Genomic DNA, 23,534 nt, shown 5'->3' on the forward strand with positions numbered 1-23,534 from the left:
CGCCTAGTTCCCTACAACCAGAGCTCTGATACCAACTGTGATGGCCCCGTCAATACACTTAACGGCTCCATCACTTGGTCCCATAGGTTGATCGCACTTAAATGAATTTAACAAACGACATTGCATTCTTTTATTTCAAAAGTTTCCCAAAAAGGAAAGCATACCAAAATATGTAGTTTAAAAGTAACCCAACATATTAATAATATAAAGTTGACACAAAACATTGTCAACAACCCACAAGTATTAATTATTCAAAAACCGAATGCAAGCCAAAGTTTCATAAATTGTTTCATAAAAATCTGCCCAAATGCATGCAGACTCTTCTAAACACAGCGGAAGCATCACATAAACTCAAGTACCTGTGAAAACATGCGAGTAAACTATTAACACAAAGGTTGAGTGAATTATAGGTTTAAATAATTGAATAAACTTTAGACCACAAGATTTAAAAATGTTAGAAAACATTAAACATTATTCCATTATCAATGAGCCACCTGGTAACCACTTAACCCTTTATTTACTCTTGCCAAACACAATAAAAATATACACTGGACAGTGTACCTACAACAAAATATGAAGTACTAAACATTCCGATTATAAATTGCTAGTGCGACTAGCTCGAAATGGGGTTGTCAAAGCCGATAGATCTATCCGTAGGATTTGCGTTCACCGGTAGAAACCAATGATTACAGTTACCAGACTAGAGAATATTTTTGTCCAACTCACAATGAATAATTTAAATTTAATTGTCACTTGTGTCTAAACATGAAATAAAATGCATGTAATCACATCCCAAAAATATACTTTGAAAAGTGTGTAAAAACGGGACTATAACTCACCTTAATAGCAAAAGAAGAAACCACACAAATAAAGCGAACAACAACAAAGTAAAGTGATCAGGAATGATCACAACGCCGACCTATAAATACAGCAGGTCAATATAAATAACTAACTTAGGTCAAGTCTTAGTATGATAGCTATTGTACATGTTGCAAGTAGTCATAGAACAATACTCAATATGCATCGGTTTGATCGGAACAGCTTACGGACACACACTTTTTATTTTTAGAAAGTTTCTATTTTTGGAAAGTTTCTATTTTTGGAAAGTTTCTATTTTTGGAAAGTTTCCAAATTTATGAAGTTGCTATTTTAGGAAAGTTTATAAGTTAGGAAAGTTTCCTTAATTAGAAAGTCAACAAAAGTCAATCGAAAGTCAAAGTCAACCGAAAGTCAACTCAAAAGTCAACCTTAGTCAAACATGGTCAACGTAAATTTTAAAAGTGTAAGTTATAATAATAATGTAAGTTATAACGTTTGCTAAAGTTAAATATGTCTAATTATGTCATAACATAAGTTTAATTAAATTAAAATGAATTATTAAAGTTAATATAAGTTTAAATGATATATTTAATATAACATAAGTATTTAATTAATTAATTAAATATTAGTCATAATATAAGTATTATTAATTAATAATAAATTATTAATCATATCATAAGTTTCTAATTATAATTATTAAATCATAAGTATTTAATAATTAAATTATAATTAAATAATAACTAAGCCTTATAATAATTAAATAATTAATTAATCCTTATTATAAGTCTTATAATAGTAATCTCATAATATAAGTTTAATACTTATCATAAATAATTTCCATTAATAATAAAAGTATCATTAATCATGAGTTTAATTAAATGTTAATTAAATCATATGTATTAATTAAATGATATAATAAATATATATCATAAGTCTTAAATAATAATAATTACACTTTTTATCATAAGTAATTAAATGATAATGAAACCCATTATTTATATCATAAGTTTATTAATTAGTCACAAGTTTTAAATCAAAAGTTCATCGGGTCGCATCTTGAGCCCCGGGTGTCAGTTTTCGGTGAGCCTTACATATATCTCCGCCTAATCAAACCACCCGACACTTTGGTACACTCAATAACACACCAAGAATATCCCATAAGTCTTGATGTACAGCCAATACACTACTTGGAACTTCAATTCCATCAAAATCGTGTTTTAGACGTAACGGGTGATTCGTGGCTCGGATTGAGATGACCCGAACATGAAAGTCCGTCCCACCATCAGTACTAACACACTAACACACCCTAAAGTCAACAAATATGGTCACAAAGTTGGACCAAACCTGGTTCATACCAATATCACAATTCAATCTTACCAAAATACCATTTTGATCATATTTAGGGCTCCGGGAATCGAAACGACATGAATCCGGAGTCTAAAATTAATGTCTTGATGAGAGGAACTCATTTAGATACTTTATTTTAACTTTTATAACAGTCACAATATCAGAAATACACGAAATAGCTGCTGTCCCAATTTTATCAAACCGAAAACATGTGTTTAAGAGTAATTCTGTGCATACAAACACCATTACAACAACAAATAATCATCATACTATTAATATATAATCAAAATATAGAAATATAATGAAAAATCAAAAGTTCTAGGGTTAGGGTTTATACCCTAATCAAGAATCAACGGATGTTAACGCGTAGAGGATGACGAGTAGAACACGATTATGCAAACCAAATGATGATATAAGCAAGATTGAATGATGGTGATGATGTTGTTGTGGGTGGTAGGCGACAAAAAAGGGAGCAAAAATGGATGAGAAGAGAGAAAATACAAGTATTAGGTTTTTAGAAATTTAGGTGGAATAAAAAAATAATAACAAAAAAGAAATCAAGGGAGTAATACTCCCTCCCTCCCCTATTCAGCCGAAAATGGATGGGGTGGGCCCCATGGTGGGCCTACTTGCTAAAAGTAAAATCCCTTGTGGCCCGGAAGCCCGAACGAAACCCGAAACGCGAAAACACGCTTACGCGATTTAAAATTCGGAGAGATAACAAACGCGCGACGAAAAATAAATATAAATACTACATATAATTATATGACTTTAAAATATCATATTTAAAATAATTAGGATTTAAATATTCCAAAAATGCGACCGTTGGTTTGAAAACCGAAAAGATTCGCCGGATAGAAATCCGCGACACGTAGAAACGTATATCTCAAAATATGAATACAAATATTCACATAACACACAATAATTAATATATTATTATTAATTTAATAATATAGGCCATAGAAATGACGTAGCACAATTAACAGTTAACGGTCGTTAAATAATTAACGATAAAAGATAACGGAAAAAGTAGAGTCTTGACACTATCCATTTCCTTTGCATCGTTCCCGGTTAAAATAATATCATCAACATACACAATCATGTATAGAAGAGTGTTCCCATTAGAGTAGATAACCAGGGAAGTATCTGTTTTTGATCCATGAAATCCAAGAGATTGAAGTGCCGTAGAGAGTCGATGAAACCATGCTCTAGGTGCTTGCTTTAATCCATATAAGGCTTTGTGAATGAGGCACACATGATTTGGTTTAGCTGAATTGACAAATCCCGGTGGTTGTTGTAGATAAACAGTTTCCTGCAGATCACCATGTAAAAAGGAATTCGAAAAGTTTAGGCACATGTGGTGGCGCGTGGCAGCGCGCGTGTGATGGGTTTGGGCTGAAATTTGTTTGCGTGCGTTCGGAGATTAATTCCGCATTTAGTGTTAGTCTTGGTTGATTAGTGCTTTGAGTGACGGTGATTTTGTGGGTTGAGCGGATTTAGTTGTTATGACCTGAAAAACTTGTTTCTGATGTGAACGTTCCAACAACGCTGCATTCACAGAGCATACTTTAAGTTTTAAAGGTCAAAATTTTTTTTTTTTGAATTGTTGCCGGAATAGTAGCTGCCGGTTTTGTGACCGAAATAGTGGCTGCCGGAATTGTTGCCGGACTTAGGCCTTTACAGCTCTTGATACCATATTAAATGATATAATAGAGGAAGAGAGATATTGAATTGAACTTGTATGTTCTGTGTGTTTATTATCAGTACATAAGCCTCCATTATATAGGAGTAACAATTACATAATATATCCCTACACTATAGCAATAACATAGCCTTATACAATTATATTTGTCTAATATTCCCCCGCAAGCTAAGGGCGGGAAACGACATGTAGCTTGGATCGTAACAGGTGAAATCTTGGTGAGGACAGCGGCTTGGTGAAGATATCTGCAATCTGATCATCCATAGTTATAAACTGAACTGAAAGTTTTTGTTGAGCAACTCTTTCTCGAACAAAGTGAAAATCAACTTCTACATGTTTTGTACGTGCATGAAAGACTGGGTTAGCTGAAAGATACGTAGCACCAAGGTTATCACACCATAAGGTAGGAACCGATTTAACAGGAACATGAAGTTCACGTAATAGATCTTGAAGCCATGTTAGTTCCTCAGCTGTGTCAGCTAGGGCCTTGTATTCAGATTCTGTTGAGGATCGAGAGACAGTTTTTTGTTTTCGTGCAGACCATGATACTAGATTTGAACCTAGATATATTGCATATCCTCCCGTGGATCGACGGTCATCTGGACAACCTGCCCAATCAGCATCAGAGAAGCTAGTCAGCGAGTTGTATGTTGAATCAGTGTAGGCATGAAGCACTGTTCCGGAGTCGTGAATAAAACGTAACCCATAATTGGCAGTACCCTGTAAGTAACGGAGAATTCGTTTAACTGCTGACCAATGATTTATCGTGGGACAATGCATATACTGACAGACTTTGTTGACTGCGAAAGTGATGTCCGGTCGAGACAATGTAACGTACTGAAGAGCACCGACAATTTGACGATATTGAACGGGGTTGTCAAATGTGGCACTATCACCAAGAGCAAGGTTTGCGTTGGTTGTCATCGGAGATGAAACTGGCTTAGCATTAGATACGTCAACACGTTCCAAAAGTTCATGGATGTATTTGCGTTGTGATAGAATCATATCGTGACCATTCCTTGTGACTTCAATCCCCAGAAAATAAGACAAGTTACCCATATCTTTAACAGCAAATGAGCGGCTAAGACTTAGTACCACCCTATCTATTTCCTTTGCATCATTCCCTATTAAAATAATATCATCAACGTACACAATCATGTATAGAAGAGTGTTCCCATTAGAGTAGATAAACAGGGAAGTATCCATTTTCGATCCATGAAATCCAAGAGATTGAAGTGCCGTAGAGAGTCGATGAAACCATGCTCTAGGTGCTTGCTTTAATCCATATAAGGCTTTATGAAGGAGGCACACATGATTTGGTTTAGCTGAATTGACAAATCCTGGTGGTTGTTATAGATAAACAGTTTCCTGTAGATCACCATGTAAAAAAGAATTCGAAAAGTTTCGGCACCTGTGGTGGCGCGTGGCGGCGCGCGTGTGATGGGTTTGGGCTGAAATTTATTTGCGTGTGTTCGGAGATTAATTCCGCATCTAGTGTTAGTCTTGGTTGATTAGTGCTTTGAGTGACGGTGATTTTGTGGGTTGAGCGGATTTAGTTGTTATGACCTGAAAAACTTGTTTCTGATGTGAACGTTCCAACAACGCTGCATTCACAGAGCATACTTTAAGTTTTAAAGGTCAGTTTTGTTTTTTTTTTTTTTGAATTGTTGTCGAAATAGTAGCTGCCGGTTTTGTTACCAGAATAGTGGCTGCCGAAATTGTTGCCGGACTTAGGCCTTTACAGCTCTTGATACCATATTAAATGATATAATAGAGGAAGAGAGATATTGAATTGAACTTGTATGTTCTGTGTGTTTATTATCAGTACATAAGCCTCCATTATATAGGAGTTACAATTACATAATATATCCCTACACTATAGCAATAACATAGCCTTATACAATTATATTTGTCTAATATTCCCCCGCAAGCTAAGGGCAGGAAACGACATGTAGCTTGGATCGTAACAGGTGAAATCTTGGTAAGGACAGCAGCTTGGTGAAGATATCTGCAATCTGATCATCAGTAGTTATAAACTGAACTGAAAGTTTTTGTTGAGCAACTCTTTCTCGAACAAAGTGAAAATCAACTTATACATGTTTTGTACGTGCATGAAAGACTGGGTTAGCTGAAAGATACGTAGCACCAAGGTTATCACACCATAAGGTAGGAACCGATTTAACAGGAACACGAAGTTCACGTAATAGATCTTGAAGCCATGTTAGTTCCGCAGCTGTATCAGCTAGGGCCTTGTATTCAGATTCTGTTGAGGATCGAGAGCCAGTCTTTTGTTTTCGTGCAGACCATGATACTAGATTTGAACCTAGATATATTGCATATCCTCCCGTGGATTGACGGTCATCTGGATAACCTGCCCAGTCAGCATCAGAGAAGCTAGTCAGCGAGTTGTATGTTGAATCAGTGTAGGCATGAAGCACTGTTCCGGAGTCGTGAATAAAATGTAACCCATAATTGGCAGTACCCTGTAAGTAATGGAGAATCCGTTTAACTGCTGACCAATGATTTATCGTGGGACAATGCATATACTGACAGACTTTGTTGACTGCGAAAGTGATGTCCGGTCGAGACAATGTAACGTACTGAAGAGCACCGAAAATTTGACGATATTGAACGGGGTTGTCAAATGTGGCACTATCACCGAGAGCAAGGTTTGCGGTTGTTGTCATCGGAGATGAAACTGGCTTAGCATTAGATAAGTCAGCACGTTCCAAAAGTTCATGGATGTATTTGCGTTGTGATAGAATCATGTCGTGACCATTCCTTGTGACTTCAATCCCCAGAAAATAAGACAAGTTACCCATATCTTTAACAGTAAATGAGCGGCTAAGACTTAGTACCACCCTATCTATTTCCTTTGCATCGTTCCCTGTTAAAATAATATCATCAACATACACAATCATGTATAGAAGAGTGTTCCCATTAGCGTAGATAAACAGGGAAGTATCCGTTTTCGATCCATGAAATCCAAGAGATTGAAGTACCTTAGAGAGTCGATGAAACCATGCTCTAGGTGCTTGCTTTAATCCATATAAGGCTTTGTGAATGAGGCACACATGATTTGGTTTAGCTGAATTGACAAATCCCGGTGGTTGTTGTAGATAAACAGTTTCCTACAGATCACCATGTAAAAAGGAATTTGAAAAGTTTCGGCACCTGTGGTGGCGCGTGGCGGCGCGCGTGTGATGGGTTTGGGCTAAAATTTGTTTTCTTGTGTTCGGAGATTAATTCCGCATCTAGTGTTAGTCTTGGTTGATTAGTGCTTTGAGTGACGGTGATTTTGTGGGTTGGGCGGATTTAGTTGTTATGACCTGAAAAACTTGTTTCTGATGTGAACGTTCCAAAAACGCTGCATTCACAGAGCATACTTTAAGTTTTAAAGGTCAGTTTTTTTTTAATTATTGCCGGAATAGTAGCTGCCGGTTTTCTGACCGGAATAGTGGCTGCCTGAATTGTTGCCGGACTTAGGCCTTTACAGCTCTTGATACCATATTAAATGATATAATATAGGAAGAGAGATATTGAATTGAACTTGTATGTTCTGTGTGTTTATTATCAGTACATAAGCCTCCATTATATAGGAGTAACAATTACATAATATATCCCTACACTATAGCAATAACATAGCCTTATACAATTATATTTGTCTAATAGTTGGTAATGGTTGAAGTAACAAATAGCAGTGGGGTGAATATAGATAGGTGGTTATTAGTTTTGCATGTGTTTAACATAGTAGCAGTTACTAGATACAAGTTGTTATTTTACTATATATATCAAGAGGGAAGCACTTTTTAGGGGGAAGGGGGAAACAATTTTTTTTTTTTTCGTTTTTTGAAAAAACTTTGTTCACGAACATTATAGATCAGATAAAAATATGAACATTTAAAAAAGACATTTTGTGATGAATGTCATTATTTTGGCGGGAAAACGCTCGTAGAAAAAAATAAAAACATTCAATGCAAGACTACGTTTTATTTGTATGCTAATGTCAATTTTCACGCACAAAAGAAGTGTGTGAAGATGAGTTTTTAAAGAGCTTTTTGTAAGGATATTAGGACCCAAAACAACGCAAGTGATTCAACAAGATCACTCACCGATAGTAATTCTACAAGATTACTAATCCACTTAATGAACGAAAGATTATAAATGCAAGAAATGTAAATCGACACAAGAGATAACGTGGTTATATGCAATCGTTGTGATTGCTTTAGTCCACGGTCCAACTAGAGAATGTATTTACTGAATATTTGTGGTGTGTTTACAATGAGTGATAATGCTAAAAACGAACATATATTTCATAGCATTATTCCTCAAGAAAGACAAGCTTTTAGTTGCAATTGTTCTATTTAAAAGTGATATTCGTTTAAATAATAAAAGGTGAAGACAAAAGACAGATTCGACGAATTGAAGACGCAAACGACCAAAAAGCTCAAAAGTACAAAATACAATCAAAGAGGTTCCAATTATTGATAAGAAACGTCTCGAAATTACAAGAGTACAAGATTCAAAACGCAAAGTACAAGATATTAAATTGTACGCAAGGACGTTCGAAATTCCAGAACCGGGACCAGAGTCAACTCTCAACGCTCGACGCAACGGACTAAAAATTACAAGTCAACTATGCACATGAATATAATAGAATATATAAATAATTCTTAAAAATTATATATATATTATATTAATATTTATAAACCGTCGGTAAACAAAGAGCCAAAATGGAGTGAGCTGTATTTACAAACTCCGCGACTCGCGGAGTTTGAAGGCAAAAAGGGCCGTGAGTCGCGGAGCCCCAAATTCTGAAACTCCCTATAAAAGCAAACGAATTCTGATCGCAAAAACCAACTCATATATCCATCCTCTCTATATCTATACGTAAATATTTATATTTTAATTTTAATTTTAATTTTAATCCTAATAATAAAGGTATGTTAGCAAATGTTGTAAGGGTGTAAGTCGAAATTCTGTCCGTGTAACGCTACGCTATTTTTTAATCATTGTAAGTTATGTTCAACCTTTTTATATTAATGTCTCGTAGCTAAGTTATTATTATGCTTATTTAATCCGAAGTAATCATGATGTTGGGCTAATTACTAAAATTGGGTAATTGGGCTTTGTACCATAATTGGGGTTTGGACAAAAGAACGACACTTGTGAAAATTAGACTATGGGCTATTAATGGGCTTTATATTTGTTTAACTAAATGATAGTTTGTTAATGTTAATATAAAGATTTACAATTGGGCGTCCCTATAAATTACCATATACACTCGATCGGACACGATGGGCGGGGTATTTATATGTACGAATAATCGTTCATTTAACCGGATACGGGAATGGATTAATAGCCACTAGAATAATTAAAACAGGGGTGAAATTATGTACAAGGACACTTGGTATAATTGATAACAAAATATTAAAACCTTGGGTTACACTCAGTCGACATCCTGGTGTAATTATTAAACAAAGTATTAAAATCTTGTTACAGTTTAAGTCCCCAATTAGTTAGAATATTTAACTTCGGGTATAAGGATAATTTGACGAGGACACTCGCACTTTATATTTATGACTGATGGACTGTTATGGACAAAAACCAGACGGACATATTAAATAATCCAGGACAAAGGACAATTAACCCATGGGCATAAAACTAAAATCAACACGTCAAACATCATGGTTACGGAAGTTTAAATAAGCATAATTCTTTTATTTCATATTTAATTTCCTTTATTTTATATTTAATTGCACTTCTAATTATCGCATTTTTATTGTCATTGTATTTAATTGCACTTTTAATTATCGTACTTTTTAATTATCGCAAGTTTATTTTATCGCACTTTTATTATTCGCAATTTCATTATCGTTATTTACTTTACGCTTTAATTTAAGTCTTGTATTTATTTTTCATATTTTACATTTGGTTTTAACAGCGACTAAAGTTTTAAAATCGACAAACCGGTCATTAAACGGTAAAAACCCCCTTTATAATAATAATATTATTTATATATATATTTGTATTTTTACAAAAGTAAACTAATATAGCGTTAAGCTTTGTTTAAAGATTTTCCCTGTGGAACGAACCGGACTTACTAAAAACTACACTACTGTACGATTAGGTACACTGCCTATAAGTGTTGTAGCAAGGTTTAAGTATATCCATTCTCTAAATAAATAAATATCTTGTGTAAAATTGTATCGTATTTAATAGTATTTCCTGCTAAAAATATAAAGCTATTTTATATACACTCCGCTACCACATCAAGTTATTTTTGGCGCCGCTGCCGAGGAACTCAATTTCTTGCTTAAAAGCCGGAAGCGCAACGCTATATAAAAAAAAAAGATTATTATTTTTAAGTTTACTTTTATAAATAAAATACGCTTTTGTAAAAATACGTTTTAAATATTCTAAAATATAAAAAGAAAAAAAAATATAAATATTTTTAAGAGTTTGTTAAATATTTAAGTTCTATAAAAGTTTCTTTATCTTTATTTTATAAAAATATAAGTTTTATTTAATTTATATAAATATATAAAACAGAAAAATAAAACACTAGAAAAAAAAACCGTCAAATTTAAAACTGTACAAGAGTTGAATTTTGGAACCCCGCGACTCGCGGGGTTTGCTGCTTGAAATATCGCAACTCGCGGAGCCACTCTGACACCGACAGAAACCCTAATCTGCATTTAATTAGGAGTAATTAATTATTATTATTATTTTAACCCTAATTAGTTTAATTATTATTATAATATAGTTTAAGTTTTAATTTAATTAGTATAATTAATTATAATTAGTTTTAATATATATAAAAATTAATGCTTTTATAAAATAATATAAAAATAATATTTTTATAAAAATTTGTAACTTTTTACAACTTTTTGTATATTTTTATATTTTGTCCCTTTTTAATTGTTTTAGCGTAATATTTGTATTTTTAGCTCATATTTAGTTTTAAACTCAGTTTTTGCCATATTTATTTTTACTTCTAGATTTTTAGGCTTTGCCGTAAAATCCCTTAAATGCTTTTTCTTTAGACTAAAATTTAGGTGCTTTAGAATTTTGCGACGCCTTTTTAAGTTTTAGTTTCTTTTTAAGTTATTTCCATTTGGGATATAGTTTTTCCTGTAAGCTTTAATATTTTTAGACGACTTTTACCTATGTATCAATTATCATTCCAATTAGTAATCTCAATTTGCGATTATAATTTTAAGTTAGTTGTAGTAATAAGGTTAGGTTAGTCAAGTGTTTTTAAGTGTTATAAGTTTCTTTTATTTTTCCGTCACCTTTTATTTTTCAACCATTTTTCTTTTTCGACCTTTTTCGACGCGCTCTTTTTCTTTCTTATTTCTCGCTATTCTAGTTTTAGGACATAGATTGTTATTCTACTTCTTATCTAAATTTCTTAAAATTACGAAAATTTATTTTAAGTGGTTAAATTGATAGACATCAAAATTTTCTGGTTCGTAGTAATAGTTGGATTTGTACGTGGACCGGGTTATTGGAGCCAAACAGTCATCAATTATATTGAGACCAAACGAATCCTGCCCCTCTGCTGCATCTTTTGGCTATTCGAAACGTGGGCAAAATCAGAAAATTCTAGTGATTGGATAACTTATTATAATTTCTCTTTCCTTTTAAAAACTAATAGGATATTCAGTGAATGCACCGAGCAAGACGTTCACCACCTTTTGTACGTTCACCACCTGTAACTAGATCAAGACATTTAGCAAATATTACCGCCGTTGATTTTTCTTTAGAATCGTCATCCAGTCGACCAAGTACTCCAGTTCAAATTTCCGATAATCCATTTTTTGAACCCGACCTCACAATTGAGAATCCGGAGAATATTCAGGGACGATTCGTAGATCCTGAACCACTAAACTTTCCTCCGGAACCACCAATCATTCAAACAGAGATTGTTGAGGAACGAACCATTAGATCAGAATCCTCTAGTGATTTCGATTCAACAAATTCAATTATGGAGAATCTGGAACCTTTAAGTATGGAAGACCGAATGAGAGCTAAACGCACTGGCCAAGGTCACGCAATTACTCATCCAGACATTAATGCGCCAGATTATGAAATCAAAGGACAAATTCTACGCATGGTGACTAATCAATGTCAATTTAGTGGTGCACCGAAGGAAGATCCAAATGAACATCTACGTACCTTTAATAGGATCTGCACACTATTTAAAATCCGAGAAGTGGAGGATGAACAGATATATCTCATGTTATTTCCCTGGACTTTAAAGGGAGAAGCCAAAGTGTAACATCCCGTGTTTTTCCGTTAAATTTAATTTTAACACCGTCTTTTTTTTTAAACAAAATCTTTCGTATTTAAATTAATAGTTTCCGTGAGTAACGTTCATTATATTTCCGCTATTTAATTTTGACATCACCCGTTTACTCGAGCGTTTTAAAAATATTCGTTTGGTTAATTCCCGCACCCGACTACAAACATGAGGGACTTAAGTTGACAAGTGGGCAAAGTGGTGACTAGGTCAACTAGTCAACCACTTCACCTCCTCCATCCATTTCCATCCATCTCCCTCATCTCTCTTTCTCTCTAGCAAGAACACACACACACAACACCCAATTCAATCATTCATCATCTAAATTCGATCTAGGAGGCTTACAACAAAACAAATTACATATTTGGAATCCTCTCTTCATCCTCTACAATTTGATACCAACTTCATCTCGTTTGGGTAACATTTCTAAAACTCTAGATTTCTCTAAATTCGTGTTTTTGATTTGAAATGGTGTTAGTTAGTGTCTATGGCTCAAGTCTAACATGAATATATGTTTGGTTTGCTCGATTTGTTGTTTTTGGAGTAACTAGCATGAACTTGAAATGGGTTTGCTTAATCCTTGATTTTGGATGAGTTAATGTTGTTAGATTGTTAAAGTGCATGTTTTAATTGTGTTACTAGTATCACTAGCTTCGTTTTGATGCGTAGGTTGATTAAGAAAACTTCAAAAACATGAATATTGATTTTGTGATGTTTGACTAGGGTTTGATAGTTCTTGACATGAACTTTTGATGCTTGAATGCCATGGAATGTTAATTTTTAGTGATTAGTTGTAATGTATGCTTAATTACCTTCGAAACGGCATATCGTATGTGTAAATTGGATTCCCGAAACTTAAAATGCAATTGATGAACTTGAAACTTTGAAAATGGACTTTTAAACGATCACTTGACGAGAAATCGGTTATGGAAAATGTTGTTTTTGTTTGATGAAACATGTTTAGTTGTGTTCCTTGTTAAAAGAGCTTTCCAACGGTATAAGATACGCTTTCTAATTGTTTACGGTTTGAGTTTTGCGCTTGTTTGAAATTTTATCAAGCCTTGAACAAGTGAAACAGGCCTGGGACCAGGCCACGGCCATTGTCGCGGCGCGACAGGCCTGGCCGCGGCGCGACATTTGCCTTGTTCAGGGGCTGACCAACTTTGCACTTTTTCGTTTAATTCCAACTATGCTACGCACCTCCGATTAACATGTAACTTGGCCAACATGCTCATATATGACTTCTAAGCTTAGAAAAATAGTTTGGGACCCGACCCGAACGTGTTGACTTTTTCGTTGACTTTGACCAAGTTTGACTTTTAGTCAAACTTAACCAAACTTTTATACAATCATTCTAACATGCTTTTATACTTGTTTCTTGTATGAAACTTGACAACGTGATTCACATGCTATACTTAATCGAGTCGTAACGAGCCATAGGACTAATTGAACACATTTCACCCGACCTTGTGTCGTAACCGGTTAATTGATATAACTTACTTGTTTAGGTCAAGGCTAAGCAACTTTCATGCATACGTTACTTTGTGAAGTACTTTTATACTCGTGCACTCGAGGTGAGATCATAGTCCCACCTTTTCAACAACTTTTTATACTTTTAAATTGTGGGCTGAGAAACATATACTTTGTTACATTTTGTACTACTTACTTTTATACTTTGAACACAAGTACAAGGAAAACAAACATTCTACAGCGAGTTTAGAACAAAAATCCTCAATTCGATTATCATTAGTTACACTTGCCGGGTGTAAGCGAGAACTTATGTTATATGGCCATATGGGTTGACAACCCTCATCTTTGACGGTTCGCTACCGTCTACGGATGAAATATATTTTCGAGAATCAGTGTTTGTTCTAGCACTAAGTGATGGGGTATACAATGGAAGGAATGTTAAGCTTTGATAATTGGGTGCTCGCGAACCAACTTTTGGAATGCAACTTTTGGATGATCAATTTATGGAAATACTAAATCTTGTGGTTCAAAATATAACATTTACTAATACACCTATGATTTCACCAACGTTTTTCGTTGACAGTTTTCTATATGTTTCTCAGGTTCATACATGGCTATTTGATACCTGCTTCCGCGTACATTCATACTTGCTTTGTAACACCCTAGGCAAATCCCACATCGCCCACGGACATGAGTGATCATGGGATTATAAGGTAATACTCACGCTTAAATGACACAACGCGTTTTGGGATCACAGGCTGAGTAGAAGTGCGAGTACGTTATGGTTAAGCGTGCTCGGGCGAGAGCACTACCAGGATGGGTGACCTCCTGGGAAAGTGCTTCTCGTGTGTGGTCGCCAAGAAAAAGCCGTGCGCCTGCGGGCAAAGCGGACAATATTGTGGTCATGTTAAGCTGGGGTGTTACAGAATGGTATCAGAGCCACTCATGTGATGTTGGGGGTGGTGGGGCAAACCTCATCGAGGACGATGAGTCCCTAAGGGGGGGGGGGTGAATGTAACACCCTAGGCAAATCCCACATCGCCCACGGACATGAGTGATCATGGGATTATAAGGTAATACTCACGCTTAAATGACACAACGCGTTTTGGGATCACAGGCTGAGTAGAAGTGCGAGTACGTTATGGTTAAGCGTGCTCGGGCGAGAGCACTACCAGGATGGGTGACCTCCTGGGAAAGTGCTTCTCGTGTGTGGTCGCCAAGAAAAAGCCGTGCGCCTGCGGGCAAAGCGGACAATATTGTGGTCATGTTAAGCTGGGGTGTTACATGCTTGGGGTCAAGCATACATGCATACACTCTGATTTCTTGCTTGGAGTCAAGCATACATACATGCATACGCTAGTGATAGCACCTTTGGATTCAAACATATTGTTTACATACTTACGCTATTTATAGCAACCGTGATTTTAAACTAATTATGTCGCAAGATATTTCATTTGTACTTTACTACTTTTGTAAACTTAAACTTGTTGTCGATCCGTTTGGTGAACTAAACTTTGCAAGTCATGCACGTTTCAAATGAATGCGACATAATTTTGGTCAAACGCGTCTCATATAGGGACTATGACCACGCAACGGGACCTAAGTAGCGGCGCCGTCAATGACGATTTGGTCGGGTCGCTACAGATGGTATCAGAGCGTTGGTTGTAGGGAACTAGGACGTGCATTAGTGTGTCTAACAGAGTCGTTAGGACGCATTAGTGAGTCTAGACTACAACCGGATAGTTAGCATTTGCATTCTGACATACATTTGCTATAGATAGCACTTACTTGACTACTTGTGCATTATACTTGAATCATTCTTAGGAAAACTTTTTAATGGTACCCAACCTTCATTATACGAACTCGTATCCTGCCACTTTAGTTCGGGAACTCTGACTCCTTGGTTGTTATTTCCCCCGTCTCATCTTACTATCCATGAATATTGTAAAGTCACTGTCACTACTCTAGATGAGTATCGTCATCACTATTTATCGCTACGGTTGCGTACTACTCGCTATCATGACTCGTTACTCTTTTCATACCTGAATACCTTATTGTCTGACTCGAACCACATTGCCGTGAACAATCATTTATACACTTCCCTCGGGGAACGCTTCTTTATAGTTGCACTAATTCTTTCGATTCAATACGAGTCACGTTAGGGACGTCGTTACACTTGTTTATTTTAAACTTCACGATTACACGAACTTGAATCTATAGAGTGATGTGGGAATGGAGGTATGAGTTAGCGTAATATAACGACACTCGATCAACGTGGTTATATTACGGTAAGACATACCAAAGTTCAAGTGACGCGTGATGGTGGTTAGACTCGATCAACCTAAACACCACCATGTGCCATGTACATGACTTCATCTTTTCAGGTTTGGACATCCGAAAACTCCGAGAATATTTATAACAACCATACCGGGGACACACCTTCAATTATTGTCAAATTATATTTATGCTTCCGAATGAATTACCGATTCCATTCGACTTCAACCGTATGTCACACGGGTATACTAGCTCGTCCTCGCGCAGTCTTATTGACTAACTACAATTTGCTCGTTATGCTCACATCGGGGCGGAAACTTCTCTTGCATCACCCGTACGTACTTTCGGTTCAGGAGGTCCTTATTCTAAATTCTCAATGGAGAGCGACTCTTCACGTCAAACAAGTATTCGCCGCGAGGGTGAATAGTCCTGACGAACGTTTTTGGGAAACCGATAAATCTTCCGCGACGCGAATTTCTTGAGAAACTTGTTCTAACTAACGTTTTCGAGTCCTAACGGACTTGTTCAAATATACCTTACGGAATGTACTCCGTTTCGGATCGAGATCCTCGTTTCACTTCTAGATTTTGGAGTACCTTACAAAAAGCCTCGGGACCGCGTTTAGACATGAGTACCGCGTACCATCCACAACCCGACGGACCGAACAAACATGCGATTTAAACCTTGGAAACCATAATACAAGTTTGTATTACCAACTTCAAATTTACTTGAGAAAAGTATTTTCCTTAAACCGAATCCTCGTACTACAATGATTTTCATTCGAGTTTTAACGTCACTCCTTTTGAAACCACATGTGACCGGAAACGTCATTCTCCTTTGTCGAACCAAGTAAACGATGATCAATTCACCGGGGCCGAGGTTATTCATGAGCAACCGAGAAAATTTATTCATATTCGGGTAAAACCCTACGCGACTCGTAATCACCAAGAGCTACGCCGATGTTAGACGTAAACATTTCAAATTCCACGTGGGAAACCGCGTCACGTTAAGAGTCGCACCTTGGAAAGGTGCAATCCGTTTCTGGAAACGTAGGAAGCTAAATCCGCGATATTTTGATCCTTTAAATTCTTGGGGTGTTTTGGACCCGTCGCTAGCCGTTTAGACTTTTCCGACTCATTTTGGGTCTCCGTTTATCCTACATTCGATATATCAACTCAAAGACGTGTTTTGCGAAACGAGAACTTGTTATCTCCTTTGATGAACTCACTATCGATGATAACCCTCACTTCCTAGGAGGACCGGTTGAAACCATAAATCGTGAAGCCAAACCTAAAAACAACACATGATCCCGACCGTCAAAATTCGTTGAAATACCTTAGAACGTACTTCTCCCTCATTCGTAGAATTGGCAACACAAGATCTCGAGGAAGATTCAACGACTACTACTTCCAACTAAATTTCGGGACGAAATTTCTTTTGAGGTGTGGATAATGTAACATCCCGTGTTTTTCCGTTAAATTTAATTTTAACACCGTCTTTTTTTTTAAACAAAATCTTTCGTATTTAAATTAATAGTTTCCGTGAGTAACGTTCATTATATTTCCGCTATTTAATTTTGACATCACCCGTTTACTCGAGCGTTTTAAAAATATTCGTTTGGTTAATTCCCGCACCCGACTACAAACATGAGGGACTTAAGTTGACAAGTGGGCAAAGTGGTGACTAGGTCAACTAGTCAACCACTTCACCTCCTCCATCCATTTCCATCCATCTCCCTCATCTCTCTTTCTCTCTAGCAAGAACACACACACACACAACACCCAATTCAATCATTCATCATCTAAATTCGATCTAGGAGGCTTACAACAAAACAAATTACATATTTGGAATCCTCTCTTCATCCTCTACAATTTGATACCAACTTCATCTCGTTTGGGTAACATTTCTAAAACTCTAGATTTCTCTAAATTCGTGTTTTTGATTTGAAATGGTGTTAGTTAGTGTCTATGGCTCAAGTCTAACATGAATATATGTTTGGTTTGCTCGATTTGTTGTTTTTGGAGTAACTAGCATGAACTTGAAATGGGTTTGCTTAATCCTTGATTTTGGATGAGTTAATGTTGTTAGATTGTTAAAGTGCATGTTTTAATTGTGTTACTAGTATCACTAGCTTCGTTTTGATGCGTAGGTTGATTAAGAAAACTTCAAAAACATGAATATTGATTTTGTGATGTTTGACTAGGGTTTGATAGTTCTTGACATGAACTTTTGATGCTTGAATGCCATGGAATGTTAATTGTTAGTGATTAGTTGTAATGTATGCTTAATTACCTTCGAAACGGCATATCGTATGTGTAAATTGGATTCCCGAAACTTAAAATGCAATTGATGAACTTGAAACTTTGAAAATGGACTTTTAAACGATCACTTGACGAGAAATCGGTTATGGAAAATGTTGTTTTTGTTTGATGAAACATGTTTAGTTGTGTTCCTTGTTAAAAGAGCTTTCCAACGGTATAAGATACGCTTTCTAATTGTTTACGGTTTGAGTTTTGCGCTTGTTTGAAATTTTATCAAGCCTTGAACAAGTGAAACAGGCCTGGGACCAGGCCACGGCCATTGTCGCGGCGCGACAGGCCTGGCCGCGGCGCGACATTTGCCTTGTTCAGGGGCTGACCAACTTTGCACTTTTTCGTTTAATTCCAACTATGCTACGCACCTCCGATTAACATGTAACTTGGCCAACATGCTCATATATGACTTCTAAGCTTAGAAAAATAGTTTGGGACCCGACCCGAACGTGTTGACTTTTTCGTTGACTTTGACCAAGTTTGACTTTTAGTCAAACTTAACCAAACTTTTATACAATCATTCTAACATGCTTTTATACTTGTTTCTTGTATGAAACTTGACAACGTGATTCACATGCTATACTTAATCGAGTCGTAACGAGCCATAGGACTAATTGAACACATTTCACCCGACCTTGTGTCGTAACCGGTTAATTGATATAACTTACTTGTTTAGGTCAAGGCTAAGCAACTTTCATGCATACGTTACTTTGTGAAGTACTTTTATACTCGTGCACTCGAGGTGAGATCATAGTCCCACCTTTTCAACAACTTTTTATACTTTTAAATTGTGGGCTGAGAAACATATACTTTGTTACATTTTGTACTACTTACTTTTATACTTTGAACACAAGTACAAGGAAAACAAACATTCTACAGCGAGTTTAGAACAAAAATCCTCAATTCGATTATCATTAGTTACACTTGCCGGGTGTAAGCGAGAACTTATGTTATATGGCCATATGGGTTGACAACCCTCATCTTTGACGGTTCGCTACCGTCTACGGATGAAATATATTTTCGAGAATCAGTGTTTGTTCTAGCACTAAGTGATGGGGTATACAATGGAAGGAATGTTAAGCTTTGATAATTGGGTGCTCGCGAACCAACTTTTGGAATGCAACTTTTGGATGATCAATTTATGGAAATACTAAATCTTGTGGTTCAAAATATAACATTTACTAATACACCTATGATTTCACCAACGTTTTTCGTTGACAGTTTTCTATATGTTTCTCAGGTTCATACATGGCTATTTGATACCTGCTTCCGCGTACATTCATACTTGCTTGGGGTCAAGCATACATGCATACACTCTGATTTCTTGCTTGGAGTCAAGCATACATACATGCATACGCTAGTGATAGCACCTTTGGATTCAAACATATTGTTTACATACTTACGCTATTTATAGCAACCGTGATTTTAAACTAATTATGTCGCAAGATATTTCATTTGTACTTTACTACTTTTGTAAACTTAAACTTGTTGTCGATCCGTTTGGTGAACTAAACTTTGCAAGTCATGCACGTTTCAAATGAATGCGACATAATTTTGGTCAAACGCGTCTCATATAGGGACTATGACCACGCAACGGGACCTAAGTAGCGGCGCCGTCAATGACGATTTGGTCGGGTCGCTACACAAAGATTGGTTGGAATCGTTACCTGAAGGGGCGATTGATACATGGGACGTTTTAGTTGAAAAATTTCTTAAACAATTCTTTCCTGCATCTAAAGCCGTAAGACTTCAAGCAGAAATTGTTACGTTCACACAGAAGCCAAATGAAACTCTATATGAGGCGTGGACAAGATTTGGAAAGTTATTAAGAGGATGTCCGCAACATGGTTTAGACACCTGTCAAATAGTACAAATATTCTACCAAGGATGCGACATCACTACAAGGAAAGATATAGATATAGCAGCTGGTGGTTCTATTATGAAGAAAACCGAAACTGATGCTTACAAAATTATTGATAACACTGCTTCCCACTCACATGAGTGGCACCAAGAAAAAGATATCGTTAGATCATCTAAAGCAGCTAGAGCCGATTCTAGCCATGACTTAGATTCCATTTCCGCAAAGATAGATGCTGTCGAGAGACGAATGGAAAAGATGACTAAAGATATTCACTCAATACGAATTAGTTGTGAGCAGTGTGGAGGACCACATTTGACAAAAGATTGTCTCAGTATTGAATTAACAATGGAACAAAGAGAGAATATTTCATACATAAACCAAAGGCCTGGAAATAATTATCAGAATAATTATCAACCGCCAAGACCGATTTACAATCAAAACCAGAATTATAACCGAAATATTCCATACAACAGCCAACAAGGTCCTAGCAATCAACAAGTATCCAACAATACTTACAATCAGCAAAGACCTAATTTTCAAAACAAACCACCACAACAAACCGATGATAAAAAGCCGAATTTAGAAGATATGATGACGAAGCTAGTTGAAACTCAAACGCAGTTTTTCACATCTCAGAAACAAACTAATGAACAAAATGCTCAAGCATTTAGAAATCAACAAGCTTCTATTCAAAATCTGGAACAAGAAATAAGTAACCTAGCAAGGTTAATAGGTGAAAGAAAACCGGGAAGTCTACCTAGTGATACAAATGCTAACCCCCGGAATGAAACAGCTAAAGCCATTACCACAAGAAGTGGTACAACACTTAAACCACCTGAAATACCTGTAACTTCTGATGAAGCTATTCATACTCCACAAGAACCACAACCTGATCAAGATAAGGAAAAAGAACCGGTAGTTGAGAAGGTTAATGAAGATAACACAGTTAAGGCTAAACCTTATGTTAAACCATACCAACCACCACTTTCTTACCCGAGTAAAATGAAGAAAGAGAAACTTGAAGCCGAGCAATCCAAATTCTTGGATATGTTTAAACAGATAAATGTAAATCTTCCTTTCATTGATGTGATTTCAGGAATGCCTAGATATGCTAAATTCTTGAAAGATCTAATCTCAAATAGAAAGAAAATGGAAGAACTCTCGGCTGTTACCATGAATGCTAATTGTTCAGCAGTGCTGTTGAATAAGATACCAGAAAAATTATCTGATCCAGGAAGTTTCACAATTCCATGTTTTCTGGGTAGTCTTAGTTCAATAGAAGCATTGGCAGACTTAGGTGCTAGTATAAATCTAATGCCGTATTCACTATACACTAAACTAGACCTTGGAGAATTGAAACCAACCAGAATAAGCATACAACTAGCTGATAGATCAATAAAATATCCTAGAGGGATAATGGAGAACATGCTAGTTAAAGTTGGTACTTTAGTATTTCCAGTAGATTTTGTTGTTCTGGACATGGAAAAAGATTCTCAAGTTCCTCTCATATTAGGAAGACCATTCTTAAACACGGCTAAAGCAATGATAGACGTGTTCGGTAAGAAATTGACCCTAAGTAGAGAGGATGAGAGTGTTACCTTTTCAGTTGATAGAGCAATGCAACAACCGCAATCTGCAGATGATACATGTTATTATATTCAAACCATAGATGCACATGCAGAATTATTAGAAGAATTTCCAGAATTACAAGGAACGGGAGAATGTTCTTTAGGAGAAGGTAATGAACCAATTGATGAAGCTGAAATGTTAGCTACACTTATAGCTAATGGATATGAACCAACAACAGAAGAAATTCAAATGCTAAAAGAAGAAGACAGATATCGATACAAATCATCGATAGAAGAACCTCCGAAATTAGAGTTAAAGCCACTTCCAAACCATTTGGAATACGCTTATTTACATGGTGAATCTGAATTACCTGTAATAATATCGTCTTCTCTTACTGAAAATGAGAAATCACAACTCATTTCTGTGTTGAAAGCTCATAAACCAGCCATTGCATGGAAGATTCATGATATTAAAGGAATAAGTCCTTCGTATTGCACACATAAAATCCTTATGGAAGAAGGTCATAAAACTTATGTACAACGCCAACGAAGACTAAATCCTAATATGCAAGATGTAGTTAAGAAAGAGATTATTAAACTGCTAGATGCAGGTTTAATTTATCCAATCTCTGATAGTCCATGGGTAAGCCCAGTTCAATGCGTACCTAAGAAGGGTGGCATGACTGTCATTACAAATGAGAAAAATGAGCTTATTCCTACTAGGACTGTAACAGGATGGCGTGTATGTATTGATTATAGAAAATTAAATGACGCCACCAGAAAAGATCACTTTCCCTTACCTTTCATAGATCAAATGTTGGAAAGATTAGCCGGAAATAGTTACTATTGTTTTCTAGATGGATTTTCCGGATATTTTCAAATTCCAATAGCACCCGAAGATCAAGAGAAAACCACATTCACGTGCCCTTATGGTACTTTTGCTTACAAACGCATGCCATTTGGACTTTGTAACGCCCCTGCAACCTTTCAAAGGTGTATGATGGAGATTTTTCATGACATGATAGAAGAATGCATGGAAGTTTTCATGGATGACTTTTCAGTCTTCGGTGATACATTTGAAACATGTCTAGCTAATCTTGAACGAATGCTTATTAGATGCGAACAATCAAATCTAGTTCTTAATTGGGAGAAATGCCATTTTATGGTTAAAGAAGGCATCGTTCTTGGTCATAAAATTTCAAAAAAAGGAATTGAAGTGGATAGAGCTAAAGTAGATGTAATTGCTAAACTTCCACATCCCACCAATGTTAGAGGAGTTAGGAGTTTTCTAGGACATGCCAGTTTTTACCGACGTTTCATAAAAGATTTTTCTAAAATTGCCACTCCTATGAATAAACTCCTAGAAAAGGATGCTCCATTCATCGTTTCAGATGAGTGTATCAAATCTTTTAATATTCTTAAAGAGAAACTCACTAATGCGCCGATCATGATAACACCAAATTGGAATCTACCATTTGAACTAATGTGCGATGCAAGTGATTTTGCAATGGGAGCCGTTTTAGGACAAAGGATTGAAAAACGATTTCAACCTATATATTATGCTAGTAAAACGTTACAAGGAGCACAAACGAACTATACAACTACTGAAAAAGAACTCCTTGCTATTGTCTTTGCTTTTGACAAATTTCGATCATATCTCGTTCTAGCAAAAACGGTGGTCTATACTGACCATTCTGCTCTTAGATACCTATTTTCGAAACAAGATGCTAAACCAAGATTAATCCGTTGGATCTTACTCTTACAAGAGTTTGATATTGAAATCCAAGATAAAAGAGGAGCAGAAAATCTCACCGCTGATCATCTTTCTCGTCTTGAAAATCCTGAGTTAGAAGTTCTAAATGAATCGGCCATACAA

The 23,534-nt window shown here is 36.1% G+C and overlaps 1 pseudogene; it reads right to left on the reverse strand.

The window, feature by feature from the left end:
* Nucleotides 1-23,534, reverse strand: part of LOC139848998 (presequence protease 1, chloroplastic/mitochondrial-like) — an 83,738-nt pseudogene that overhangs the window by 40,415 nt on the left and 19,789 nt on the right.

Source organism: Rutidosis leptorrhynchoides, chromosome 5 (assembly GCF_046630445.1).
Source record: "Rutidosis leptorrhynchoides isolate AG116_Rl617_1_P2 chromosome 5, CSIRO_AGI_Rlap_v1, whole genome shotgun sequence".
In the NCBI taxonomy this organism is placed as follows: Eukaryota; Viridiplantae; Streptophyta; class Magnoliopsida; order Asterales; family Asteraceae; genus Rutidosis; species Rutidosis leptorrhynchoides.